This window comes from Micropterus salmoides, unplaced genomic scaffold, assembly GCF_014851395.1.
Source record: "Micropterus salmoides isolate LMB-PRFRI ecotype aquatic unplaced genomic scaffold, ASM1485139v1 Ms_hic_scaffold_2, whole genome shotgun sequence".
NCBI lineage: Eukaryota > Metazoa > Chordata > Actinopteri > Centrarchiformes > Centrarchidae > Micropterus > Micropterus salmoides.
In genome coordinates this window covers 49196190-49222040 of record NW_024041150.1, presented here as the reverse complement: position 1 = coordinate 49222040, position 25851 = coordinate 49196190, and the positions used below count along the sequence as shown (strand labels likewise).

Below are 25851 nucleotides of genomic sequence, written 5' to 3'. Positions count from 1 at the left end.
ACCACCACGACAGTCAGGCCTAAATTTCCTCACCGATGCCGGGTTTCCCAGCCCACAACAGCTCTCAGCCCCCAGGAACCCACGTGTCAGGCTAGGAGGAAGGTGGAACAGCGTCAGAGGAACAGCACCCGAACCAGACGCTGTCACCAAGACAGCAGAGGCTTCACCCACAGATGCTGTGAAGGCAAGTCTGTAAGAAGGAAGCCCACAACAGGCAACGGCAGCCAGGGTGAATCCTTTGCAGGCGCAGGACCTCCGAACACTGTGATGCAGCACATGGACAAAACAATCCCAGCACCAACAATACTCTGATCATCTCCAATAGCTTGTCAGCTTCTTCTTCCCTCTGACTCCTCCTACTGACTCTCACACACAGTCTACAAACTCACTATTGAATCCTGCTGATCAGTGATGTCAGAGTGAGGTCAGCGTGATGTCACATGTTAATCCGCTCTGGGATCTGGACTGAAAGGTGTCCCTGTTAACTCGGGGTTTTCCATCAAGCTCCGAGTGTGTTGATGTGAAACAAGTTCTTAGTTCCCAACATCTTCACAACCATGAAGGAAGAGCTTCATCTGAGAGCTGCTGAATAAATATTAGATTTCAGACAGATTATTGGACAGATGGCTGCAGGAAGCTTTCAGCTGGGACACAATAAGACTCAAAATGTTTTCTTGAAATGAATGAAAGTGAACAGAAAAAGCTTGTGTTTCCTGACGGCTTCAGTCATTTAGAGATTGATAAAGTTTAGTTCTTGTGCAGATAATCAACAGGACTGAAGGTTCAGCTTTCTGTCTGTCAGTCTGAGACAGAAACTGGACCAACAGGTCTGACAAACATGAGGAAGCTGAAGCTCCTCCTCTTTCCTCAGAAGAGATCTGTGGTGATCTGGACTCATTCCAGAGAGCTGCTTTAACAAAGTCTGAACCTGAACTCTGAGCTGACAAACTCACAGTTTCACTTCACAACAGCTGATCACAATCACTTCATCCACTCTGAGGATGAGAGTAAGAAACCATCATCAGTGGAGCTGCGACACAAAGATTCCCCACAGCACAGAGTAAATAAAGCACAGAGCCTCAGTTTCAGTCCATTTAAGAGCTGGAATTATAAAATACATATCTATCCAGATGATTCACTTTTAAAATAAAGGAACAAAGCAGCCGCAGTGAAAGAGGAAGTCTGAAGGAAAAATACACAAACAGACAACTAGCTTCGTGCAACATGTTAGCTGCTAGCCGCTGTTAGCAGTTAGCTCGGCAGCCACACAACCTGTCACAATAATGTTTGTGTGAAAGCTGCTCAGCCTGTTTCTTCAAATTCCAACGGCTGCTTCAGTGGAAACAGTTTAAAGTGAGACTACAGTTTTCTCACAGAGTCAGTAGATTATCACACTGACATTGTCCTATTATACAGTAGTTAGCATTTCCACTTTAATTAAACATTTCCTTTAGCGAATCTTCTGAAATAAAGAATTCAGTCCAGACATCTGGTTTTATTCTTTGCAAAGGGTAAGACAAACATACAGAGTGCAGCCAGTCTGTAGAGAGTAAGACAAAGAGCCAGCGAAGCAACGTCAGACTTTAGAGTAGAAACCAACTATCCTGAGATGAAGACTTGTCAAGGACAGTCAGATAGGAAACACTAACAAGGTACTTTCCATGAAAACTGCTGAAATCTAACTACAACATAGTAAAGCATTAAACACCACACTAAATATAACATTTACTATAATTGAAATAGCAGCACCACCTGAATGACTGATGAGTTAATGGCTCAAGTCAGTTGAGTTCATTCTAATGTGTCTAAATGTAAAGGCTGAAGAAATAAATCACAAGAGACACATTTCTATAATCACTGCTGTCTCTTGGTGGTGCCGCTTTACTCTATACAACCAGGGCTTGACATTAACTTTTTTGCTCACTAGCCAACGTGACTAGTGGTTTTCCAAAGTTACTAGCAACGCAGCATTTTCACTAGCCACATTTTTGTGGTTGGAAAATTATGTTTTATATGATTAAAGTTGACAAAAGCATACTTAAATTGCGTGCTAAAATGTCCAAATATTATCATTAGCTCTGATAAGGTTGTGTGTAAAGCTCCTTTTTTTGAAAACAGTCTCTTTAGATAAACACATTAAAAGAGTAGCTTCTTGTTGTATATAGTAAAAGTGTTGCATGGGTGTAAAAGATTAATTAACAGCAGTTTCTGTAATACAAAGCAGAAAAAGTATCTGCATTAGAAACAAAGAGCAAAAAATAAACTGTTTTGTTTAAGAAAAAAATCCACAATTAAGGCAACAGGATTAAAATTGTATGTAGGTCTATAATAATTATATAATTATATTTTATATATTTTGAATTGTTTGTTTGCATTTGCATTTACTCAGAGCTCTGACTGGATTTATGTTTATCATCATGCACCTCTGCTATCTCTGAGTAACTGGAGATCGGTCCACCTGAAACGAGTATATAGGTCTTTATTTTCCAGATTATTCCCATACAAACTCATCTCTTGCTTTTACATGACTGTGATATGATGATAGCCTGTGTAGTGACATTCGGGCAGCCCTGCTATGTTGTTATCTTTGACAAAGATATGTAATTTTCCTCCTGGCTTTTCTCTTTCTCCCGTTATCCTGTGCATTTTTCTCCACACTGCTCGGCCGTGCACACTCACACACTGACTGACCGCTGTGTTGATGTGTGTGTGTGTGCGCGTGCATGCGACCAGTCGCGATTGATGACAGAGATCATACCATCAGGTTAAAAGCAAGCGGGAGACGGTCTACAGGACTATTGGACTGTGGCAGATTAAACTTTTATATTCTCATTTGACAATAGTCTGGAAGTCATAATTTGGGCGGCGCTGCAGGAGAGAGAGAGACGCGCTTGTGGTCTGGATTATCCTGCTATTAAAAAAACATCGCTATATCAGCGCTGCCGCTGGTTAAATTGATAATTAACAGCAGGCGAAAACTGCTCAGTCCAACGGCCGGTCTGCGAGTTTAATCTCCACAGCGTCAACTTGTTTACAGTGTTGTCGGTAAAGACAATAGACTTCACAAATAGACCAATGAGCAAACACTTTGTGCAGGTAGTAGTCATGGGAATTTTAGTGTCATATAGTGTCACATTGCAATTTGTTATTTCAGATGCCTTTTGAAAAGACTACAATTATTCAGTCCGCCAAAGTGGCTAGTGGGAGTGACTGTGTTACCCACTATGGCCGTAATCTACCCTCATTTGGCAGGTGTTAATGTCAAGCCCTGTAGACAACATAAGGAAAATCAGGCCCTACCTCACTCAGGCCCTACCTCACTCAGGCCCTACCTCACTCAGTACGCCACCCAGCTTTTGGTGCAGGCCGTGGTTCTCTCTCGCCTCGACTATTGCAATGCCCTCCTAGTAGGTCTTACAAATGGTTCAGAACGCAGCAGTGCGTCTAGTTTTTGACCAGCCCAAAAGGACGCATTTCACTTCATTACTGAAAGACCTCCACTGGCTACCCATGGCCTTCAGAATCAAATTCAAGTCCTGTATTAATTGCACTTTCTATTAACTTTTACTTCTTTCCCTAGGTGCGATATATTATTACTATTGATGCGATATGTGCTATTAGTTCTTACTAGTATGTATTGTCAGTTGTACTTCTCATGCTGTATTTGAGGCTTTCTTGATGCTTGTAAGTTGCTTTGGATAAAAGTGTTTGCCAAATGAGTAAATGTAATATAAAACACAGAAACAGGACTCAGACTAGATCCAGGTCCACACAGCTTACTGTAAAGACACTAGTCACAGTCCTCTGAAGCCAACAGGGTGTTAGTGACTGTACATGTCAGAGTAACAGAGGTGGATCAGGATTTCTCTTCAGTCTTTTCTCTAAATGTGGAAATGTTGGATTTCACACTTTGTAATATTTAGGCAGAAAGAAAGAAATAAGATGCGACAGATTACTTTTTCTGTTCAGTTAGTTACTAGTCTTTTAGAGCTGAAGGTAGAAAGCAGAAAATACAAACTGAACGTAGCCAAAATGTCAACAACTCCCTTTGTGTCCAAAATGATGACCACGACCGACGGACCCGATTTAGTCCAAAATAGAAGAAAAGGACACATTCTGCAAATTGTTTAAACCCAAGTACTTTTACATTAATGCATTACTTTGAAAAAAAACATTCAGCTATATTTACAATATATACCAAAAACGTATACCAAAATATTTTGATATAATTGAAATAGATGGAACCAGATCCCAACATGCAACACAGTGACGTGTATCGCCAACTGCAAAAAATGCATTATAGGCACACATCTTAATCTCTCCAATACTCATAGCAGAACTGAAAATGTCTAAAGAAATGAAGAAATAAACTTGTCTTTGGTATATTTATTAAAGTAAGAATAACAGAGTGATTCAGCTGAAGGGCAGAGCTCATACACCAGAGGGCTGTTAGAGAGTCTGACCCAGAGAAACAGAGAAGACATTTAATGCTAGAGAATAATTGTGGAGTCCAACAGAAAAGCCTTTCTCAGCCTTGAACCACAGTGGAAACTCCTTTCTCACAGGAAAGCATGAAACAAAACAATCTCACAGAAGGTCATTATATCAAAACACTGGTACACTTTGTGGAAATTATAACACCACATAAGATGAGCAAAGAACATAAAGTAATGACTTTTATTAATCCTCTATATGTCATCTTACTGTTTAAGCAGACACATCATTAGGAGACAAAAGAAATGAGCTTTGGCAGTTTTTGTAGAACAGAGACATTCTTGAGTAGTGAGCAAGCTAAGAGATCAAAACATATTTAATTTAAGCAGTTTGGTCAAAATCATCAATGTCGTCATTGTCTTGATCGGGTGGGTTCAATCAGGTGAATCATTTGACATGTTTCTCAGGAAGGAGGCAGAACATGAAGTGACTGGATCAGCTTCCCTCAGACTGATATATTTACATTATATTTATACAATAACTACAAGGACACATTAACTGTTGCAAAAAGTACAACCCCGACGGTGCGTCACCATCTTGCCTGGAAATCCGTGCTGACCAGCTGCCCCCCCCCCCCCATCTTCACACAGATCACTGGAGCTGTGTGAAGTTGCCTCCTGCTTCAAACGCTCCACAATCATCCCGGTCCCTAAAAAACCCCTCCATCTCTGGACTAAATGACTACAGGCCTCGTCGCCCTGACATCTGTAGTCATGAAGTCCTTTGAAAGACTGGTGTTGGCCCACCTGAAGGACATTACAGGCCCCCTGCTGGACCCCTTGCAGTTTGCCTACAGGGCTAAACAGGTCAGTGGACAATGCAGTCAACTTGGGACTGCATTACATCCTTCAACACCTCGACTCTCCAGGGACATATGCAGGATCCTGTTTGTGGACCTCAGCTCAGCGTTCATCATCATCCCGGACATCCTCAGCACCAAACTCACTGTATATGTATGCATGTATGTGTCCTTTGTACTCAGCTCCCTACACTATTCGCTCAATCTGTCGGTTTAGTCCAGTCTGTATATATGGGTTCTCTATACTGCAGCCTGTGTTTGATTATTTTTGTTTTATTGTATAAGTAAGCACATCGTGAGCAATGTACAATCCAGAGTCAAATTCCTCATATGTGTACACATACCTGGCAATAAAGCTGATTCTGAAATGCAGTGACTGCCCTCTACTGGTCGAAACCCAGGTACTGCAGTTTAATTTTGCTATTTAGCTGGGCTCTGTGAAAAATGTCACACTGATGCTTTGTCAATGCATTTGTGTCTTCTAAGGGGTCTTCTTTTGGTATAAGATTTGCCACATTTGTCACAGCTGAATGGTTTCACTCCAGTGTGAGCACGTTCGTGGTATTTTAGGCTATCTGATGTCTTGAATGTTTTTCCACACTGTTCACACCAGTACGGTTTCTCTCCAGTGTGAACACGTTGGTGCTTCTTTAGGACATGTGATCGATTGAAAGTTTTTCCACACTGTTCACACCTATATGGTTTCTCTCCAGTGTGAACACGCCGGTGGTTTTTTAGGTCACCTGATCGACTAAAAGTTTTTCCACAATGTTCACACGCGTACGGTTTCTCTCCAGTGTGAACACGTTGGTGGATTTTTAGGGCACCTGATTGAGCGAAATGTTTTCCACACAGTTCACACCAGTACGGTTTCTCTCCAGTGTGAACACATTGGTGATTCTTACAGATATCTGACGAACTGAAATTTTTTCCATACAGTTCACATGAGTGCGGTTTCTCTCCAGTGTGAACACGTTTGTGGATTTTTAGGTGACCTGATTGAGCGAAAGTTTTTCCACACTGTTCACACGAGTACGGTTTCTCTCCAGTGTGAACACGTTGGTGGATTTTTAGGGCACCTGATTGAGTGAAAGTTTTTCCACACTGGTCACAGCGGTACGGTTTCTCTCCACTGTGAGCACATTGGTGGATTTTTAGGTGACCTGATGACCTGAAATTTTTTCCACAGAGTTCACACGAGTGCAGTTTCTCTCGAGTGTGAACACGTTGGTGGATTTTTAGGTGACCTGATTGAGCGAAGGTTTTTCCACACCGTTCACACGAGTACGGTTTCTCTCCAGTGTGAACACGTTGGTGGAGTTTTAGGGCACTTGATTGAGTGAAAGTTTTTCCACACTGTTCACACGAGTACGGTTTCTCTCCAGTGTGAACACGTTGGTGGATTTTCAGGACACCTAATGTAATGAAAGTTTTCCCACACTGGTCACAGCTGTACAGTTCCTCTCCAGTGTGAACTCGCTGATGAATCTTCAAATATCCAGATGTGAAGGATTTGTCACAGTGCGGACAGCGATGGCGTTTTAGTCCATTTCTTCGTCTCCTTCTCTATATCAAGAGAGAGAAACACAGTAAGTCAGATGTCATGGTGGAGTGAGCTATCTAAAACCATAAATGACATTAGAGCACATCTTTGAAATCACATTCGAACGTACTGTAATAATAATAAATGTATTTATTTATAGAGCGCTTTCAATCAAAGTGCTTTACAAATAGAATACAATTAAATTACAAACAGTACAATAAAACTAGCAACCTGTCCAGGGTGTACACCGCCTTTGCCCGATGTAAGTTGGGACTGGCTCCAGCCGCCAGCGACCCTGTACGCAGGATAAGCGGTTGATGATGGATGGATGGACAGTACAATAAAAAAATTAATTGAAACACTATAAAGTAAATACCACTTATACAAGACTGTGATCATTATTCAAGTTCTGAATCGCAGCTTTTTACTATGAATAAACCTTCTGTGGTTTTGATCGTCCACCTAAGTACAACCCTAAATTTATTTCCCCATGTACAGTGGGTACGGAAAGTATTCAGACCCCTTTAAATTTTTCACTCTTTGTTTCATTGCAGCCATTTTCCAAAAATCAAAAAAGTTCATTTTATTTCTCAGTAATGTACACTCAGCACCCCATCTTGACAGAAAAAAACAGAAATGTAGAAATTTTTGCAAATTTATTAAAAAAGAAAAACTGAAATATCACATGGTCATAAGTATTCAGACCCTTTGCCGTGACACTCATATTTAACTCAGGTGCTGTCTATTTCTTCTGATCATCCTTGAGATGGTTCTACACCTTCATTTGAGTCCAGCTGTGTTTGATTATACTGATTGGACTTGATCAGGAAAGCCACACACCTGTCTATATAAGACCTTACAGCTCACAGTGCATGTCAGAGCAAATGAGAATCATGAGGTCAAAGGAACTGCCTGAAGAGCTCAGAGACAGAATTGTGGCAAGGCACAGATCTGGCCAAGGTTACAAAAAAACTTCTGCTGCACTTAAGGTTCAGAGCACAGTGGCCTCCATAATCCTCAAATGGAAGACGTTTGGGACGACCAGAACCCTTCCTAGAGCTGGCCGTCCGGCCAAACTGAGCTATCGGGGGAGAAGAGCCTTGGTGAGAGAGGTAAAGAAGAACCCAAAGGTCACTGTGGCTGAGCTCCAGAGATGCAGTCGGGAGATGGGAGAAAGTTGTAGTAAGTCAACCATCACTGCAGCAATCCACCAGTCGGGGCTTTATGGCAGAGTGGCCCGACGGAAGCCTCTCCTCAGTGCAAGACACATGAAAGCCCGCATGGAGTTTGCTAAAAAACACCTGAAGGACTCCAAGATGGTGATAAATAAGATCCTCTGGTCTGATGAGACCAAGATAGAACTTTTTGGCCTTAATTCTAAGCGGTATGTGTGGAGAAAACCAGGCACTGCTCATCACCTGTCCAATACAGTCTCAACAGTGAAGCATGGTGGTGGCAGCATCATGCTGTGGGGGTGTTTTTCAGCTGCAGGGACAGGACGACTGGTTGCAATCGAGGGAAAGATGAATGCGGCCAAGTACAGGGATATCCTGGACGAAAACCTTTTCCAGAGTGCTCTGGACCTCAGACTGGGCCGAAGGTTTACCTTCCAACAAGACAATGACCCTAAGCACACCGCTAAAATAACGAAGGAGTGGCTTCACAACAACTCCGTGGCTGTTCTTGAATGGCCCAGCCAGAGCCCTGACTTAAACCCAATTGAGCATCTCTGGAGAGACCTGAAAATGGCTGTCCACCAACGTTTACCATCCAACCTGACAGAACTGGAGAGGATCTGCAAGGAGGAATGGCAGAGGATACCCAAATCCAGATGTGAAAAACTTGTTGCATCTTTCCCAAAACGACTCATGGCTGTATTAGATCAAAAGGGTGCTTCTACTAAATACTGAGCAAAGGGTCTGAATACTTATGACCATGTGATATTTCAGTTTTTCTTTTTTAATAAATTTGCAAAAATTTCTACATTTCTGTTTTTTTCTGTCAAGATGGGGTGCTGAGTGTACATTACTGAGAAATAAAATGAACTTTTTTGATTTTTGGAAAATGGCTGCAATGAAACAAAGAGTGAAAATTTAAAGGGGTCTGAATACTTTCCGTACCCACTGTAAGTCCCTCTGGTACCATAACCAGGAAGAATGGAGGATTTGCACCATGTCCACCGTCAGCATCTGAATTCCTCCCAAAAGAATCCCAAATATTAAAAAGCTCATAAACCAGTGATTATTTAGTGTTCAACAAAATGAACCGACCAATCACAGCACGGAGGAGGCGGGACAGTAAAAAAGTTTCAGGCACTACAGCAAAGTTTAGAAATGTTGAACTCGCTGTTCTGAATGCACAGTTTTTATTAATGACAAGTTCATTTGCATAAACAAATGAAACAAACCACCATGTAGAGCATTTTTCTTGCACAATAATTGAATGACCCACAAAAATGAAACCTCTGTTTTGTCCAACTGGAATTAATATTAGGCTACTAATGTTAAGCTATAGTAGCTTACACTATTATCTGAAATGATAATAAATATACAAACATTTGCACTAATCAAACCTTAACCACAGTGGTGTAGGCTAATATCAGAGAAAGGTTTTATTTGTGAAACTGCTGAATCTCAATTAATAAACTATCTGTAGGCAGATTATCTAAATCAAGTGTAACCTGTAAAAGTATTATTATACTTTACTTTTTAACCTTTACTCCTCCAGGTTGTGGTTATATTTTGTTTATCAAATGGTAAGAAATGACAAGAAAATGCATAGATTTCGGTCATAAGATAACTGCTTGCCTTTACTGTACGTGTACCGGCCATGGTTACAGTCGCTCAAAGTCAGCCCGCAAAGGCCCATTTTGAGCCAGGAAAAACCCTGGTGTCTGTACCACATAGTGACACATAGTTCACAGAGTACGGTCTAGACCTGCTCTTTTATGAAAAGCGCTGTGAGATAACTGTTGTTGTGATTTGGCGCTATATAAATAAAATTGAATTGAATTGACAATATACTGTCTATTACATACTCAGTCACTCAGTATGTACTGCATGCTAAATAAATGATCGGTATGTTATTACCACGTATGCCCGCTTGTTCACAGTGAAGTACTCTAGCATTGTGTAAAGATCACGGTTTGTTTTTTTGAGGTAAAACTAAAAAAATTACATGTCAAAATGTGTGTAAATGCAGACAGCTGGAATAATTTATGGCTGGAATTATTTTGAATGTCCTGCAGGAAGTGCAGAAAAGAGATGAATTGCGAGTTGGAAAAGTCAAATGGGAAAATAAATCTCCTTAAAGAGCACACTTTTACATTTTAATCGTTTTTGTGGCTGTTTCATGGTTCTGCTCGAGGTTTCTGCCTCTTAAAAGGAAGTTTTTCCTTGCCTCTGTCGCCTAGTGCTGCTCTTGGTGGGAACTGTTGGGCTTCTGTAAATAGCATCATAGAGTACGGTCTAGACCTGCTCTTTATGAAAAGCGCTGTGAGATAACTGTTGTGATTTGGTGCTATATAAATAAAATTGAAAGTACACAGAAGTAGTCGGCCAGAAACAACAGAAGAATAAAATTGCATTGCTGAAAATGCAGAAATTTTAAATTAATTACATTATTTAAAACTCCAACCCAGTCTGTAGCCACCAGGTAAGCTCCTGTTACCAACTGGGTGCTTTGATTTTCAAAATCTGGTTTCCAATAGGGCCTATTGTGAGATCCTGTTAGATGAAGAACTTCAAAATTAGTAGATTTGAATTATAATAAACTTTATTTATATAGCACTATTCAAACAGTATATTTAAAACAAAATGAGAATTAAACACACCCAAAGAATCTGGGGTGGGAATCTCTGGGCACCTCACGACTCGATCACAATTCAAAGGGCTACGATGGGATTATTAAACCATTATCGATGCATCTTGATTTTTTTCCCCCTATACAGGATCTCTGAATAATTACTAAGCATATAATTTGATCAATTAATATACCCAAATATTTGTACAATTTGACTCGTTCGATCTGCTCACCATGTATAGTAAAAATACCTGGAAGACTGTCCGGAGACTTCTTAGATTTTGAAAAAAAGCATAATTTTAGTCTTCAACATTCAAAACTAGTTTAAGCTGACACAGTTGTACCTGAACAAGGTTGAAAGCAGATTGTAAATAAGAAAACAGACAGCTGTACACCAGTTCAGTCTAAGCTTGTGCCTGATGTTCTCAACCCTGGGAAAGTAGGTAAGTTAATAATGACATACACCTGAGCTAATTAGTATTACTTCGTTACCAATTTATCTACCGTTACACAACAGCCAAAAAACGTGCTGTAGGGGGGGATGTTAGCTAGCGCTAACGGCCTTCACTTTTCAAGCAGTTGGGGAAACTACAGACTTATTAATGGACACACTGACCTTCACTGCATGTAATTTTTTCCCCACTAACTTTCACCGTCACATTCTGCCGCTCGCTCGGCCTCACGCACAGGATACAAAGAGAGCTAGCTAAGCGTCGAGTGCCACCGTGCGGGTTAAACTCTTACATGCGTATTGATATTAATGATTGTGTGACAACACAACAGATGTTGGTCAATATTACGTTATCAACTAACATTTAAAGAATCGATTTTTGACATTTGTTACATCGACCCAGAATCTTCCACGTCCGCATCGCAATGCATCTAAGAACTGATTTTTTCTCCCACCCCTAATACCTAGTTATAATAATAAAATCACTCTCGCAGAGCTGATGGACACTGCCTCACTTTCCTGTCAAAGGTGAAAGCAAATGTTTACAACTTTGATCAGAGGATGAAGAGGGGCTATCCTTCTAGGCACGAGAAGAGAAAAAAAACTCGATGACAATGAAGTCAGGTAAAATTGTTCTCTCAACGTCTGATGTCAGCAGATAACAGTAATATGCAGATATACTCGCTCAGTATTTCATTTGTTTACAGTGAGATACTGATTTTATATAGTGACTTTGCTGCTGTAAACATCTTTTGTTGCTGCTCTGAAAACACTTTAAACACAAATATTAAATTTGATTACTGTTCTGAATTGATTTTTTTCAATAAATGTATCAATAAAATGCTAACAATATAAATACAATTTATATATAATTTAAATGGCAGCCGGTAAAGACAAAGGTTATGATAATTTATCACTCATAGTTAACAAGTCTCATCTCTGGAATGTATGAATAATTTACTTACTTTGTTTTAAAGACGAAATGACAATAACTTTAATCTTATTTTTAACAAAGTTTAAGTTTGTGTTACCTTGTTGCTATACAAATAAACTTGCTAATTACATATTTTGACACCAAGATTACAGCAAATGTATATGGGTTCCAGGAAAAACACCTAAATGCATAATTCTGATCTCCTTCGATCTATCAGAAGCTAAGGAATATGGATGCATTGTAAAGGATCCTATTTATTTTGCTATTGCAGACTAAATGGAGATGCAATGTAGGAACAAATATCTTTATCCTCGCCTGGTTTACACAATTTTTCAAAAATATACCGGGCAAATGTCCATGTTTCGGCCATATTTACTATTTATTAGGGCTGGACCCGAATATTCGACCGTTCGATTTTGAATTCTGTCCATCAAAGGGAAAACGAAATAAAGCCCTCAGCTGTGTGAGAACACTAATTTAATTTCTCAATTTCATTACCACATGCACTTGGGTCTGCTAGCCGCCATAACAAAGTTAAAAACAAAGATTTGGCAAAAATCACTTAGTTAGCCTAGGCATGAGAATAAATAAACGGAGCGCTCTCACCCTGTTTCTCTCTACAGTTATAATTTTGTTCATGTAATAATGGTTTTCATAGACGTACACAGCAGTTTTCCCCACTAGAATAGAAGCTATGTACATCGTGCTAACCTAACAACCCAGCTGTTGTATCCTTTTTAACTAGGCTCCTTATATCAAGGTTCATACACATTTTGACCAATGAATTTCCATGATTAAAAAACTAAAATCAGCAGGCCCATGTCTGCACAGGTTTTGTAGGAATATCGCAAATTAGACACCTTTAGCGCCCAAAGTGCCAAATATGCCGTACAGTGTTTCAAAGCTCTCTCTCTCTCTCTCATATATAGAGATAGTAACAATGAATATAAAGTTCAAGAGTATACTGTTAGTATAATGTTACTGTATTCATCATCATACACACACACTATAGTATAATATATAAAGCTTTTCATTAATATAATATAAATTCCACTTAAACAACAGAGCATTTTTATATTCATTCATCATTACGTGCATAAATGCTAAGTTCTAACACATTAATCATCATAACCATCTAGTTCAACATTAAAAATTTGCTGTAGCACCTCAAACTTTATAGTATTAATCCCCATCCAGCCTGTGATTAGCTTGCGGACGAAAAGTGCCATTAACGAGCTGCACAAGCAGCCACAGAGCGAAGACAAACTGAAGGAAAATCTCATTTTCAGCCACTAAACCACCTGATGACAGAATCAGCGGAGTTCCAGGTCAACATTTGCTGCAGCTGAAATTCCCCATGCTCGACTATTAATCACCTGATATGTTGTTAACCCTCCATGTACAAAAACCTCACGCCACAAGTTTTTATTTCCATCTGCAGCTGGCGTCATCAACAAGGCCCAGGACCCCCACTGACTCTCAGACTCTGCTCCCTGCAGTACTCAAACTGGTACTTTGTGCACAATACAAAGAACCAACAGAACCGTGTTGTTGTTGTTTGTCCCGTTTTAGACCAAAACATCATAAAAGAGATTCAAGCACTCACTCCCAAAACAAGCAGCGGTGAAGTCACAGTGAAGGTTAACAAGAAAGCCTCCTCACAGATCAATCAGACGGATCATTGTTTGTTCTGCGCGCTCCGCCATTACACGTGCGCTGCACCGCGCATGCGCCGCGCGGGAAAATGGCGACAGTTACACAACAAAGAAAAGAGAAATGTTTTCTTTCAGCTTCCTCTCTTCAAGATGAAAACAGGAACCACGGAGACACTTTGGAAATCAAACCACGTCAACACAAACCCTGGAGCGGGTTTTCAGGCTCTGATCTCTAACAACAGAATGAACGGATGATACACGGACCCTCGAGACTCTTCCTCGTGTCTTTAGTCTCGTGATGAAGTCATGAACACTGACCTGAACATCGGCGCTATCAGAGCACGAGGCTGCTGTTTGGCTCCTGTGGTCCGGGTTCTGGTTCTCCATCGTCCTGCAGGTCTCCGCTGTGACTGGTGGACCGTGTTGTCCTGGACTGAGTCTGGATTCTGGTCTCGGAGCTCTTCAGGCTGAGATACAGGAGCGCTGCGGGATCCCGCGGAGTGTTCTCGCGATGTCACGGCGTCTCGCCCCGCCCCTTAGTTACTGTCGCTAAGGCCGTTTAGAAACATGGCTCCTTGATTTCAGGCAGAAGATGAAGTTTAGTTAGTTGGTTTCCTGAAACCAGCTGATCATATTTGATGTGTATGAGGGAGTGTGCTTCACACAGAGCAGAGTTTTAATGAAGCGCTTGTTATTATCACATCAGAGGCTCATGAAAATATCCTGCTGAAGCTTTTTGTACAACAAAGACAGAAATAACTTCATGTGTCACATTTAATGTTGAATTTACAGGAAGGCAGAATCATTAAGAATTAGTCGTAGACAGCGTTTCACAAAGTTTCTAAAGTGTCCTCTAACTCAACAAGTCACTAAACTGCAGGATTGTTGAAGGGAGTCTGGGACTTTCTCCCCGGGCCACAAAGGAGTAGCTATATTACGGTTACTGTTTAAATGGTGAAATCAGATGAAACAGACAGTTTGTTCACAAACATCTGCTGCTTCTCTCGGCAGCTAAGAGAGTCCAAACACATCATTAACATCACAGTGAAGCTGTTTGTTCACTTAACGGGCCATCGTGTGTTTGTCCAGGTCGGCTCTCTATTCAAATGGGGATCAGCTGCTTGAAAAGGCGACTGATGCGCATTTTCACCTCTCTTCAGGTGATCAGCTTGAATAGGAGGCAGAGAGCTGAACATGTGGACATCAGCTGGCTATTCAGCTGCATTAATGAGCAGCCCAAACAGATGCAAACACAAAGCCACTGAAGGAAAACTGTGTGTTGTGAATGTAGCCTGCAAACCTCTTTAGTCTCCGGTAATACAGAAGAAATTAGAAATAACAACAACATGTTGATGTGATGCTCACTTAATAAATAAATACTGGTAGTTGGGAATAATATTTGGGGAGGATCTCTTCTCTGTGGCAGCAGCAGGTATTAAAAGCACAGAATATAAACACACAAACAGAGAAACACAAACCTGATAGGCCTATAAATGTTTACATGTTGATTTAATTTGACCTGACAGTCACGTGTATGTGATCATATTCGGGCCACAGATCTTCTGCTGGTTCCAGACTTTTATTGGGGATCATCAAGAATATTTGCCTTTATGTTACCAGGCACATTTAATGACAGATTCTTATTCAGACAAATTTCCTGGCAGGAGACAAAGGACTCCTGTAGGGAATGGATACTGGGATTAAATAAAACAGTGGCAGACACACTAGATGGCGCCAGAGCCCACTCAGACATAACTTAGTGCCTCCTGACTGTATTTCACCATTTGAAATGGAAACTGCAGTCTCGTAACTTTTAACCTCTCTGGATGTTCGGTCAGAACAATGCAAAAATAAATAATAAGATCGCATCCCATCAAGTTAATGGGACAGTTCTCTGCTTCACTGTGTGTTATTGCAAGCATTATTTTGTCATAGTCAGTTAAAGGTTGAGACTCACTCACTGATGTGTGCGACAGGCCGGCCCTTCCCCAGGGTCCACCCAGCCTCCTCTCCACCCTCTCAGTCAGATTTTACATGTCCACAGGGATTCTGCACCCTCTCCCACGGCCCCCTGATCGTTGCCGGCCAGAGCGAGGTTCTTTTTCTTGGCTTAGGTCGGTGAGGGCTTTATATATAGTCAGTCGGGCGTCATCCAGTTTCTTCTGATGACTGTTTTTAGTTCATCCTTTGTCATTCAGCTGATCCTCTGCATGGTCAGCGTACTCAAATATCGTTTGAAGTGAAGCTGTTTTCCATGAAATACAACTTCCACTGACCCCTCAGTGATTTCTAGCTTCATCTGGCTCAGGAGATGTTCTTTCCATCGCACATGCTAGCAAAGCCTGACACGTCTCCATCAGACCCTACGCCAATGAGGTTGAAGGTGTCTTTGACCTGACGTTTAGTCCAGAGATAGCATCTCGGCCACAGCAACAGTTTCATTCCTCTCACTCTCTTCCAGGTCTGGGCCTCAGGCTCCTGGGGGATCCTGGTCTGGTCCTAGAGTTTGGGCTTGAACTGGAGTGTATAGGATCCACTCCAGGTCAGGATCCACATGGAATCGGTTTTTTGATTCACGTTCTTCAGACTTCAGGCAATGAAGGATACAATGCGTAAGGTGGTGTTTGTTGTGGTGACTTTTGTTTTATTCTTACACATCTCCTTATCCTGACTGACCATATCTTGACTCTGTTCTGTGAATTTTGCGTAAAATGGGTCATGGGTTCATTATTTTATGTTTTACTGTTCACCTGTGGAGCAGTTGCTCCCATTCATTGGTATTTATATATTATTCAAAATAAAACATATAAGGAAAACGTATAAAAAGCTGAAGCTCACTGTGCAGAAGGGCCTGAATCCTGAAACTGGTTTAACTGAGTCTGGGTCTCTCTCTGTGATCTGGTGTCACAGAGACTTAAGCTTGATTTATACTCCTGCGTAGGCCCAGGCATTTAGACTTGTGCGTCAGTATATCTGTCATTCTGCAATTACACCCACAAACGCTAGTCAGCGGTAGCGCTACAGTATCCACTTTGTTGTCTTTTGCCAGCCGAGCAGGCTAACTTCCGGTTTCGCCCTCCGCTAACGTGAATGGGGGTAAAATTGTATACGTGTGGCTGGTTTAGCCTTTTCAAATGTTATCGACTGAATGGATCACCTTCTGATAGTGAAACATTTTCGTAATTTTGCTCGGGTTGATCCACTGTGTGATAGCTGCCGTTTTGGCCGCTTGTAAAAGTTACCACAAAGTATGAAGCACTTCCGGTTGGCTCGGAGGCATTGTGAGGCTACCCAGCTGACCAATCACAGTGCTTACGGTCTGCGTTGACTCGACATGTAGTTACATTTTTGAGGACGTGCAAGTCAGGCTACGGCGTAGCCTCTGCGTAGCCCCGTAGTCTCCGCCGTCACCTACGCCGATTCCACTTAACAATGGCCGTCCTGGATAACCAGTCATGAAGCTGCTTATGGACAGGCTCTGTTAACTCTAGGTTTTCTGAAATTAATGAAAGTGAATAGAAAAAGCTTGTGTTTCCTGATTGCTTCAGTCATTTAGAGATTATAAAGAAGTTTAGTTCTTGTACAGATTATGAACAGACTGAAGGTTCAGCTTTCCTTCTGTCAGTCTGAGGCGGCTTCATACCGATAGAAACTGGTCCAACAGGTCTGACAAACATGAGAAGCTGAAGCTCCTCCTCTTTCCTCAGAAGAGATCTGTGGTGATCTGGACTCATTCCAGAGAGCTGCTTTAACAAAGTCTGAACCTGAACTCTAAGCTGATAAACCCCAAAGTGTCAAACTCAAAGTTTCACTTCACAACAGCCGATGACAATCACTTCATCCCCTCTGAGGATGACAGTAAAAAACATAATCAGTGGAGCTGCGACAGAAAGATTCACCACAGCACTGAGTAAATAAAGGACAGTGCCTCCGTTTCAGTGCTGGAAATAAAAATGTATGCAACAATGCACACTATCTTTAAAATAAAGGAACAATGCAGCAGCAGTGAAAGGTGAAGTCTGAAATACAAATACACAAACAGACAACTAGCTTGGTGCAATGTTTTGTTTGGCAAACAGCAGCAAGTTAGCTGCTTGCATATTAAAGGCAGCATGTTTCTTTAAATCCTCATGAAAGTAGAAGACGGTCCTGTCAGACTTTCCTCAGGTCTTCAGGATTATATCCCTGTAGGTTGCTCACAGTCTTACAGGTTTATCACACCGATAGTAATACTGATCCTCTGCTGACAGCAGCATCACATGTGGATGTAAATGTTGGGCTTCATTCAGACAAAGTTTGTCGAGCTTCAGCAGCTCAGTTTACCGGCTGCACACACTGCAGAGGAGGGACGCTCACTTTGTTCCAGTCATTCAACACCTGAACAGCATTTCTTAAGATGGAAACAAAGCGGCCCAGATGGTCCAAGCTAAGCCCTGATTTCTGTGAGAACACTCAGTCTGTCTAATCTGTATGAAGTGTTTCCACATGTCCATCGTCCTGTCTTTTCCCTGAGTATTAGTGTCTCCCTCTGAAGATGTGATGAAGAGATGTGAGGAAAGAGAGTTCAGACAGTTAACACAATGTTAAATCAAAAACAAAGTCCATCTAAACAGTTAGAGCACTGACAGCTGAGGTGCTTCTGTTATTTGTCAGGTGCTGCTGGTTTTAAACTGTGCTGATGTGGTTTCACAGCAGCTGGTGACTGCAGCGTCCAATCACAAACAGGACCAGGTTGGTTTCTGGGTCACCTGAGGATCCAGGAGGAATAAGACATGAAATACAGCTGCTGTGATTGAACCTCTCTGTCTGTGTGACCTCACAGTTTCCCAGCATGCCTCAGCTGTGGAGCTGGATGAGGGGAGGAGTTTTCCTGCTGGCCTGTGAGTATCATACTTCCGCTACGATCTCAATCCTCCGACCGTCCCCAGCGTCAGCAGGAGGTGATGAACTTAAAGACCAAAACCACTTTACAGCGGCCGAACATCCATGATGACTGACGCTCTGGAGACTGGAACCTCAGCCTCAAGCTGACAAACTCCAGCTCTCTGACAGCGGCAGCTACACCTGCACCGTCAGAGCGTTAGGAACAACAGAGAGTGAGAGACATACAGCTGCAGGTCAAAGGTCAGCAACAAACCCTAACACTTGCTGTAGATACAGGTCAGAGGTCAGAGGTCAGAGGTCATGTTTATTTTCTGGTTCCCACAGAACGATTTCCATCCTGAGCCAAATTCTCCTGTTCTCCTGGTTGTTGGTCTTGTTGTTGCTGGAGGTCTTCGGTACATTTCCGGGAGTATTTCATGTCAGGTATGTCACTACTGCTACACTTCCAGCATATGAACTTATTGGAGCAAAACAGCTGACCACGTGACAGTGGAATCTGTAGATGTGAAAATATTCCCACATGTGTATCAGTCAAAGGCGTCACTTTGTGTTGAAAAGTGGCGGGGACACTGAAGGGCTCAAATTAGAGTTGTGTGAAAACACTTAGACCATGAGCCGTGAGCAGCAGAATATTGGGGTCACAAGAAAAAACTAGATTTTTATTAAGGAAAGCACAAAATTCAGTGAAAAGTCAGAAAATTTAAATACAATGACATATAATGCAGTAATCAGTAAATCTTTTTTTAGCTTAAGCAAAATTAATTTTCATAGCACTTACATTTGTTATTAACATTTCTTGTTGCAAGCTTTTTCAAACATTTTTAAGAAATGCTTTCAAAAAGTGATGGGGACATCCCCAACGTCCCTAGTGTAATTGACACCTATGGTAGGTGCACAAATCCTATTCTACGAATCACAATGAAGAAACTCACGCCAGAGATGCTCACAAGTCTCTGAGCTAGAGTCAAGTCTCTCGTGGTTATAATGAATGTTGTATCACCTGCTGCGTTCAATCGAGGGTGCTAATAAAACTGCATGGCTATAATGGAATTCTGTAACTGTAACCTGTTTTTCATTTACAGAGCACAACCATGTAATGTACAATGCAATCACTGACAGCTTAAACTACTGTACACCACACTCTCAAACCAGTGTAACATTATAACTAAATAAACTGGATGGTTACATGATCAACAATAAACCTGTAACCTCTTTCTAGCCAACAGCAATAATTAAGGTGGTGGCAGCCAGCGGGAAGTTTACGTAAGTCGACCACCACAAGTTTGGCAAGTAAACAAATGCTCCTTCGTCTTTTCATAACGAATGACAGTCAGAGCAAACCTCCCGTAGGTCGTAGCTGAAGCAAAAGCAAGCTAATGTTAGAAGCCAATTCTGAGCTAAAAATGTTTACTAACCACAGGTTACTAACCTATTTGCGTTCAGCACGTCTTTTTTGGGTCTTGTTTTATGAAGTTTTAAAAGCCAAAGTTTATGATGAATGGTGGAGCGGCTGCCGGTGTTTGTTGTCCTCTCTCACGTGTGGCTGCGCAGCAGATGCTACGTGTTACATAGGCAGGCTATAAGTAACGGAGGAGGGAATAACAGCAAGCTCATCAGACGTTTCCTAAAAATAACATTGTTCACGAGTCCCGCACCTCGAGTCCGAGTCGAGTCTGAAGTCTTTTGAGGACGAGTCTGAAGTCGAGTCTGAAGTCACTGTGTGTGCAACGAGTCCCCTCAAGGTCAGCGGTTCAATCCCTGGCTCCCCCTGGTTGCGTGTCATCTGAGGAACCTCACAATAATTGAACGAGACAGGACACACCGAATCAAAAAATGTGAAGTCATGGACAAACTGTGCACAAATCAGCGTGTGATTTCATTCAATAAGAGCTGAACACATGGAATTTTTTTCTAACACAAACACAAGTCAATAACTACAACTGCTTGAATCTTGAAGGCTTTGAGTGTGTAGGTCTCGGTCTCATAGAATACTTATGAGTTACAGGAACTTATTTTATTAAAACTTAATGAACAATAACTTACTGAAACTTACATTAAAACCTGAACATTAAGTCACTAACACTCTCACTTGGTGTCCTGGCCTCTCTCCTCCTGTTAAAGGTAATGAAACACTTCACACACATGTATAGTGTCATAATCCATCAGAACTCAACAGTATTTTAATGTTAACATAAATAGTTAAGTTACAGAAATGCAAACAAATTTAAAATCTGATTCATGTCTTCTTTTGGTTGAGAAGGGTCTCAGGAGAAGCAGATCCCTCTGGCTGGGTGAAGTCCGAAGCTCCTGATTGTACGCAAAATACATGACGATACAGAAAATAGAATGAATGGCAAAAATATTTTAAAAAAAAAAAATATTTCAATATTTTGGAGACCCCCAAAATTTCACAATCATCTTTTCTGGGGATCTTATGTCTTATAAAGAGGAGCTCATGCATTAAGAGCAGCTGAGCTCCCCTGTAGTTTGCACCCTGCTTGTACGATTGCATTGGTAGATTAAAAGTTTTCATTGTTTGGCAAGAGGCTTTGCTCAAATTAGCCAAAAAGACATTGGTGCATGGGATTGTTCACCACAGTTTCATAATGACGCAAAAACTTTCTCAAAACTTCTTACGGCTTTGTGCCCTTATCAAAAAGACTGCGATTAAATAGGTTATACTAAGTATAAAAAAGATATGAATCAGTATTAATGGTGGAAGGTGGTGAAAGCAGCAGTTCTAGAATAAATCCCTAAATCAACTCTGCTGAACACAAAGTGGGGACATTTGAATGTGGTCCATCCTAACAGGGAGCCGGAAGAAGCCATGGTTCATTACACTGTGTGGATGGCAGATCTTGGTTCAGATCATCAAGTACCTTGACAATATCAAGGACTCATCGGATTCTAACTTTAATAAAGATTTGATTGAGTCCCTCTGACAAGAATACTCGGTGATTTAATAAAGAGTCAGTTGTGCTGTTGATTGTAGAGACACCACGAAAACACTGTTAGATGGAACAATGGACATATTTCAGAGTTCCTGTTGCTGTCTGTACAGCTGGTGTTGTGCTTTGTTTGTCCTCTCAGTCTACAGGGTGGAGGGGGATTCAGAGGTGGAGTCTGTCCAGCTGCCCTGCAAAACCACAGTTCACCTGTTTAAAATTTCACAGTGGGGTGGACGACAGAATCAACATGTGCATCAGAACGGCTCTGACCAGCCTGAAGAACAGTTCAATCTTTACAGAACAGAGATGAAGAGAAACCCGCTGAGACCTGGAGACCTCAGTCTGACCCTGAAATCCCCACAGGCAAAACAGCAACATCTACACCTGCACCATCTACAGCAGGAAAAGAGACATCCTGATGAAGAAACGAGTGGAGCTCAAGGTCAAAGGTCAGTGCTGTAGACAGGTCAGAGCTGTAGATACAGGTCAGAGGTCAGTGCTTTAGATACAAGTCAGAGGTCATTGCTGTAGATACAGATCAGAGGTCAGTGCTGTAGATACAGGTCAAAGGTCAGTGCTGTAGATACAGATCAAAGGTCAGAGCTGTAGATACAGGTCAAGCTGTAGATACAGGTCAAAGGTCAGAGCTGTAGATACAGATCAAAGGTCAGAGCTGTAGATACAGGTCAGAGGTCAGTGCTGTAGATACAGGTCAGAGGTCAGAGCTGTAGATACAGGTCAGAGGTCAGAGCTGTAGATACAAGTCAGAGCAGTGCTGTAGATACAGGTCAGAGGTCAGCTGTATATACAGATCAGTCAGAGCTGTAGATACAGATCAGAGGTCAGTGCTGTAGATACAGATCAGAGGTCAGAGCTGTAGATACAGGTCAGCTGTAGATACAGATCAGAGGTCATGCTGTAGATACAGGTCAGAGGTCAGAGCTGTAGATACAGATCAGAGGTCAGTGCTGTAGATACAGGTCAGAGGTCAGTGCTGTAGATACAGATCAGAGGTCAGCTGTAGATACAGGTCAGAGCTGTAGATACAGATCAGAGGTCAGTGCTGTAGATACAGGTCAGAGGTCAGAGCTGTAGATACAGATCAGAGGTCAGTGCTGTAGATCAGGTCAGAGGTCAGTGCTGTAGATACAGATCAGAGGTCAGTGCTGTAGATACAGATCAGAGGTCAGAGCTGTAACACAGGTCAGAGCTGTAGATACAGATCAGAGGTCAGTGCTGTAGATACAGGTCAGAGGTCATGCTGTAGATACAGGTCAGAGGTCAGTGCTGTAGATACAGATCAGAGGTCAGTGCTGTAGATACAGATCAGAGGTCAGAGCTGTAGACACAGGTCGAGCTGTAGATACAGATCAGAGGTCAGAGCTGTAGATACAGGTCAGAGCTGTAGATACAGATCAGAGGTCAGTGCTGTAGATACAGGTCAGTCAGAGCTGTAGATACAGTCAAGGTCAGAGCTGTAGATACAGATCAGAGGTCAGTGCTGTAGATACAGGTCAGAGCTGTAGATACAGGTCAGAGGTCAGTGCTGTAGATACAGGCAGGGTCAGTGCTGTAGATACAGATCAGATCAGAGCTGTAGATACAGGTCAGCTGTAGATACAGATCAGAGGTCAGTGCTGTAGATACAGGTCAGAGCTGTAGATACAGGTCAGAGGTCAGCTGAAGATACAAGTCAGAGGTCAGAGCTGTAGATACAGGTCAGAGGTCAGTGCTGAAGATACAGGTCAGAGCTGTAGATACAGGTCAGAGGTCAGTGCTGAAGATACAAGTCAGAGGTCAGAGCTGTAGATACAGGTCAGAGTCATGCTGAGATACAAGTCAAAGGTCAGAGCTGTAGATACAGGTCAGTGCTGTAGATACAGGTCAGAGGTCAGAGCTGTAGATACAGGTCAGAGGTCAGTGCTGAAGATACAAGTCAAGGTCAGAGCTGTAGATACAGGTCAGTGCTGTAGATACAGGTCAGAGTCAGAGCTGTAGATACAGGTCAGAGGTCAGTGCTGAAGATACAAGTCAAAGGTCAGAGCTGTAGATACAGGTCAGCTGTAGATACAGGTCAGAGTCAGAGCTGTAGATACAGATCAGAGGTCAGAGCTGAAGATACAAGTCAGAGGTCAGAGCTGTAGATACAGGTCAGTGCTGTAGATACAAGTCAAAGGTCAGAGCTGTAGATAAAGGTCAGAGGTCAGAGCTGTAGATACAGGTCAGAGGTCAGTGCTATAGATACAGGTCAGAGGTCAGTGCTGTAGATACAGGTCAGAGGTCAGTGCTGTAGATACAGGTCAGAGGTCAGAGCTGTAGATACAGGTCAGAGGTCAGTGTGTAGATACAGGTCAGAGGTCAGTGCTGAAGATACAGGTCAGAGGTCAGAGCTGTAGATACAGGTCAGAGGTCAGTGCTATAGATACAGGTCAGAGGTCAGTGCTGAAGATACAGGTCAGAGGTCGAGCTGTAGATACAGGTCAGGTCAGTGCTATAGATACAGGTCAGAGGTCAGTGCTGTAGATCAGTCAGAGGTCAGAGCTGTAGATACAGGTCAGAGGTCAGTGCTATAGATACAGGTCAGAGCTGTATACAGGTCAGAGCTGTAGATACAGTCAGAGGTCAGTGCTGTAGATACAGGTCAGAGGTCAGTGCTATAGATACAGGTCAAAGGTCAGAGCTGTAGATACAGGTCAGAGCTGTAGATACAGGTCAGAGGTCAGTGCTGTAGATACAGGTCAAGGTCAGAGCTGTAGATACAGGTCAGAGCTGTAGATACAGGTCAGAGGTCAGTGCTGTAGATACAGGTCAGAGGTCAGAGCTGTAGACAGGTCAGAGGTCAGTGCTGAAGATACAGGTCAGAGGTCATGCTGAAATACAGGTCAGAGGTCAGTGCTATAGATACAGTCAGAGGTCAGAGCTGTAGATACAGGTCAGAGGTCAGTGCTGAAGATACAGGAGGTCATGCTGAGATACAGGTCAGAGGTCAGAGCTGTATACAGGTCAGAGCTGTAGATACAGGTCAGAGGTCAGAGCTGTAGATACAGGTCAGGTCAGTGCTATAGATACAGGTCAGAGGTCAGAGCTGAAGATACAGGTCAATGGTCCGAGCTGAAGATACAGGTCAGAGGTCAGTGCTGAAGATACAGGTCAGAGGTCAGAGCTGTAGATACAGGTCAGTGCTGTAGATACAGGTCAGAGGTCAGAGCTGTAGATACAGGTCAGTGCTGTAGATACAGGTCAGGTCAGTGCTGTAGACAGGTCAGAGGTCCCCCCCCATCGCTGTCATTCTGTGGGAAACCTGGAAAGTTATATAGTAACGTAACTATTTTTTTTATTACCCAGTAATAAGTGAAGTAATAATTTTACTTTTTTAATTAGTAATTACTAGTTAGTTACTAGTATATATTAAAATTTCTGAGTACTTGCCCAACACTGGTAGTCAGTACAAGTCAACACAAAACAGACAACATAGTAAAAACAATCAGGACAGTCATTTTGTTAAAGTATACAGTTCATGAACTGTTACCAAAGTAAATCATAAGGTTACAGTAATCTGTTGTAGAGTTAAATAGTTGTGCTTATGTTATGTTTAAAGTGCTGTTGATCTAATTCAATAATCTGGTTCACTACGCGGTTTGAACCCAAAATAACATTTTGCTGTGCATTGCAATGAACTGAACAAATCATATGCATTAAATACATTCGTATTTTATGAAATGCTATCAAAACACATTCAGACTATCCAGATAATTAAAAACTGACTTTTAAAACTTTTGTTTCAGCTGCACCACAGTCATTCTCACTCAGAAATACTCACATTATAACTACGATAGGATTGTTCAATCTACAATATGAAAGGTTACTGATCATTTTATACAGATTACTTTAAACAGTATAGGCTACTGCAGCACTGTAGCACACGGTAGCTAAGTGTTTTTGTGCAACTGTTGCCAACCTGACAGCTGCCTTAATGTCCACAGAGTCACTGAGTTATAAAGAACAGTGTAGTTTTATAGATTTTATTCTGTGCTGGGGATAATTTACGATGTCCAAAGACTCTCTGTGGTCCATGTTTAAGATCATGCTTGGGAAAAAAACTAATAGCCTATTTAACTGTAATTTCAATGTTTCAGACGTAACTGTGTTCCAATAGTGCTTTGATATCGACAGTCTGAGTGAGGAAATGTCAGATGGCCAGGCTCCGCAGAAGGGGAAGTCAGAAAGAAACTCTGCGTTTGTTGAAGTAAACCTTCTCCCGAGCAGGTCGGGTTCACAGCGTAAGTTGCCGGGGTTACAGACCTAGAGTTTTATATGATTTCCTCTCTGAAATCGAAAACCC

General features: G+C 41.9%; 1 pseudogene; it reads right to left on the bottom strand.

Moving 5' to 3' along the window:
- Nucleotides 1-5758: 5758 nt before the first annotated feature.
- Nucleotides 5759-14322, bottom strand: LOC119912651 (annotated as a pseudogene).
- Between the last annotated feature and the right edge of the window lie 11529 nt (nt 14323-25851).